The sequence below is a fragment of the Oxyura jamaicensis genome, chromosome 8 (genome assembly GCF_011077185.1).
Source record: "Oxyura jamaicensis isolate SHBP4307 breed ruddy duck chromosome 8, BPBGC_Ojam_1.0, whole genome shotgun sequence".
Taxonomy (NCBI): domain Eukaryota; kingdom Metazoa; phylum Chordata; class Aves; order Anseriformes; family Anatidae; genus Oxyura; species Oxyura jamaicensis.
Window position 1 is genome coordinate 14,310,835 of NC_048900.1, and position 4,305 is coordinate 14,315,139.

A 4,305-nucleotide genomic window follows, 5' to 3' on the forward strand; every position below is an offset into this window, starting at 1 on the left:
AAAAGAAAAGAAAAGAAAAGAAAAGAAAAGAAAAGAAAAGAAAAGAAAAGAAAAGAAAAGAAAAGAAAAGAAAAGAAAAGAAAAGAAAAGAAAAGAAAAGAAAAGAAAGAGATGTGGGGGCAGTAATACCCACTTCTCTCCATTCCACACTGCTATTGAACTGTCAAGACACTTCTCCCAGCCTTGCATCTGGAGACCTACTTAACAATGTAAGAAACAGCTACCCTGAGACAGACCAAAAGTCTATTAAATCCAACCTTTTGTGCTTGGTGGTAGCTATTTAGGGAATAAGCATTAGGAAAAGACAGAAAAAAGTGATCCTTTCCCTATTATTCCCTGCCAGCTTTTTCCAATCTTTAGTTTAGGGACTTCCTGAACAGAAATTTAAATGGCAGCATCATGTTAAACCACCCTCAAAAGACCTTTCTTCCTGAATTCTAACCCACTTATTCCTTGCTTTTGCTACAGCTCTGGGTAATGTTAAGATTTTTTCCTTGTTCATTTGTTTGGTATCCACTGAGAAAGAGTCCCTTTCCTTCTTCAATTGCTGCTGGCTCTGGTTGCATGTTTAAGATTTTATCAGTTCCAGCACTGAAGGAACTTAGTGAATGAAAATGTGCTTTTGTTCACATTTTGTGCCTTTACATGAGTGTGCTTTTCTAGGTGACAGAAACTAAGTGGTTATATCTGCTGTAGCCTGCTTCCTTATCTGCTGTTTTCTATTGTTTCAAGAAAAACCTTTCCAATGGGGGAGGAACAAGATAGAAAGTGTAGAATAAGAAAATAACTGATTCAAAAGGACATTTTTCTATCCCTGGCTGTTAAAGCCATGACCCTGTTTGTGAACAGTGTGTGAATGAGATCTATGGCTGTTCACTTTGTCACACTGTGCAGAGAATATCCATAATCTTTTCAGATATCCTGAGAGATAGGAGACACAGGAAAACTCTCTGCTTGTCTACTCATAAAGACAATAGAAGATATTGAATCTTCACTTTTCATATGTGAAATCCCTAACATCCATGCTGAAATCACTCTTTCTTCCCGTCATCTCCCCCTTGCTGCAGTTCTTTCACATTTGAACTTTCTTCTCTCACAGGGAGCTTCCCCTATCCTGATGTGGTCTGTAGGAACATAAAATAGACTGCATGTAAAGACTGCAGGCTGCAAGCTGGGCAGAGTTCAATGGCTTGTTCGTATCAAGTAGTTTATGCCTAGTACAAGAAAAAAATGAAAGCTGGAAGAAAAAAAAAAAAAAAAAAAAAAAAAAAAGAGTTGTATTTGGGGAAGGGAGAGGGAATGGGAGTCACTCCAGAGGCCTAACAGATATTCATTCTCTGTTATAGATACTCAATTTGTTCTAGTGGAATCTACAGCCAATTTCAGTACCGGCCAAAAATGTCATATCAAAAATTCAGATTCTTCAGGACAGCCTCTTGACCCTAAACACTGCCCGCAGTATGTGTTGCACCACCAACTGCTGTGTGACTTCAGCCATGGTGTGTAGACAAACACCTAAGAATTTGGCCAAGGGTCTCCAGCTAACCTTTGTCTGTGCAATCAGGGCACCCAGATGCCTTTTAGGGCAGGGAACCAAACCTCTCCGTAGCCAAATCTTCCTCAAAGTGCCATAAATTCATTTTCCTCTCCATTTTTATTAAGGTGTCGCATTATGTGGACACAGGAAACTTTATGCAGCTGTTAATAATAAGCTGGTTATGCTTGGGGTGGGTGAGCATAATGCACTACATTGGTGCCAACATCTGAAATTATAAATGAAACTTCAGACTTCTGGCACTGACTGCTTACATACAAATGTATTTCTTGAGTTTGATAATACAAAAATAATAGAATGAAACAAAACAAAGCAAAACAAATGATGGTTCTAACTGACAGTTCCTATTGTACTTCAAAATGAAAGCATACTTCACTAAAGAGATTTTGCTGTGAGAAAACATCTTTCAAAAATAGCTATTGTAAAAGAACTTTCCATTTGAAATAATAATCATATATATACCTGTGACTGAACTGACAATGAAAGGGAAGGCATTGAGATAGTCATAAGCCTAAAACAGATTAATTTGTCTGGATATGATACTGTTTTCCTACACTGCCCTTGCAAGACTGAATTATGTATCAGGTGGTTACATTTCATTTATCAGATTACTTCCCTTGCTCTGCCATCCATGAGCAGCATCAACTACAGCAGTACTAGCACAATGCCACAAGAGCTTCTCATTGTCTAAATTGCAGTAGATTTTCAGCCCGACAGAAAGTACACAATGGATTTTCTTATCATGCCACTCACTGTCCCAGATCTAAAAAGGACTTGGTCTCCCACTTATTTCTTACTGCTTTCCCTGTTTTCCTGTTGCAGCTTTGCTCTATGTCTAGCGTTTTGTCACACAGACAATCACTGTATCACAAGGTTTCTCAATTGCAATAGCAGGTCGACCATATATTTTAGTTTTTCTAATCTTATTTTCCAGAGACCCCAAATTCTTACAAAAAATGAGAAACTCAGGCTGCCTGCTTATATTTTTAATAGTTTTCTTCAGTGTCAGCGATTCTGTTGTGCCGTGCCGTGCTGTGCAGAAAGACACAAGCAGTGCCAATGTGGATTTGAATTAGCAGGTACCCCCACGGCTCATGAACCCATACAAGGTACAGGGACACAAGTATATGCTCTTTCCTAATAGCAGTGCAGCAGCTAGTACTTACGTGTATATAATGTTTCAGTTCCTTGCTCCTCCCTCCTCCTCCAAAAACCCCTCAGTCAACCAGAGAGACTCTAACAGAGGGTATAGTCATAGCAAAGAACGATGAACAAACACTTTTATTGAAACTATGCATCACTAAGTCCCTCTTCTGCTTTGCTCTGTTGTGTTGCTGGACACACAACCAGCCCAAAGGAGGGTACAGAGAACCATTAAAACAAAAGGAAGGATGTGGCAGCCAAGTCCATAGCACATGGTACAGTCTGGGGACTATTACACTGGGATGGGAGGTGGCATGTATAAGGGCAGAAAATATTTAAGTGCCAGCTTCCTACAGGCATCATTCAAAGCAAATTGACAATTTCAGTGCATTTGGACTAGGTCCAAACTGCATCAATGAGGCCTGAGTGTATTGTTGGTAGTTACTGTTTTTCATCATGCTTCTTTGACAAAGTATCTGAACCCCAACCTGCAACTTAGGTACTTTTCTACCTAATGGTGCCTGTTGAACAAGAGTATTGTTCATTGTTCAACAAACACCAAAATACATTGCAGCTGTGGTGAAGAATTTTCAATTAAATAACATTTTTAAAAGTAAAGATTTTAAAAGATAAAAAATAATCAAGTTCAATAAACATATTTAAAGCCCAGATATGTCCTTCTGAATGCACCCTGCTGCAGATGGACAGAAAGTGATGGTCAGTCTTTCCTTCACCTGAGGGGTATCATTTTAATTTGTTCAACAATAACTTAAAGTTTAAATGAAAACTAGAAGGGTCACTAGAGACCACTTCTGATATTCCTAAATGCTGACATCTACCACCAGTGCCACAGAGGAAAGACAAACATCATGCAAGACCTTGAAATAAAGACCTTTTAAAGGAAATCATTATTCCACAGAAGTAGCTGCTCCTGTTGGCTGTCATTAACATTTGCCTCAGGCCTGGGCATAGCAAGAGCACTGGAGACTCATCTCAAGCATCCCAGATGGCTGCCCACAGATTTACTCATTCCATAATTGCAGTGCAGTGGTCCTTTAATAAACTGTGTGATAACAGAGACTACAATAATCTGCATTGGCCTTCTTCATGCCAGTTTATTTAGACTCAGTAAAAGCTACTGTTTTGGTAGAGGGGGAGTAGACATTGTTCAGTCTGCCTTGACTCTTTCCAAGTAAGAAGAGTTATCAAGACAAAGATGCTGACCTTTCTCCTCTGTCTGAAGAAGGATGGGATGAAGTCATCACCAGGAAAACACACAAGTACTCTGGCAGTATCTGTCTCCTGAAAAATAAAAAGACTTTCATGACTCCACTGGAATTATGATAAGGACAAAATGAACTTGATGGCATCAGCATTCTATATATATATTATACTCAAAAAAAAAAAAAAAAAAAAAAAAAGTCTTAATTAAGAAAGCTTTCTACAAGTGTTTGTAGGAATACTTACATTTTTTTCACAATAAATGCAAGGAATTGCAAGAAGTACCTTCTTCCTCTCTAACATACCCAAATATGTATCTGTTAAAAGGAAGAAAAGGAAGAAGGAAGGAAGGAAGGAAGGAAGGAAGGAAGGAAGGAAGGAAGGAA

General features: G+C 38.7%; 2 long non-coding RNA genes across 3 annotated transcripts in view; both read right to left on the minus strand.

The window, feature by feature from the left end:
• LOC118170942 overlaps positions 1-4,305 on the minus strand; it is a 113,351-nt gene that overhangs the window by 71,491 nt on the left and 37,555 nt on the right. The gene's annotated exons all lie outside the window — the stretch shown is intronic.
• The window catches only part of LOC118170941, a 2,653-nt gene continuing 1,169 nt past the window's right edge, over positions 2,822-4,305 (minus strand). Inside the window, exons 2-3 of the long non-coding RNA XR_004752959.1 lie at positions 4,205-4,236; positions 2,822-4,000 (exon numbers count right to left, since the gene is read on the minus strand). This is a non-coding gene — a long non-coding RNA (uncharacterized LOC118170941). The remainder of the gene's footprint in view (positions 4,001-4,204; positions 4,237-4,305) is intronic.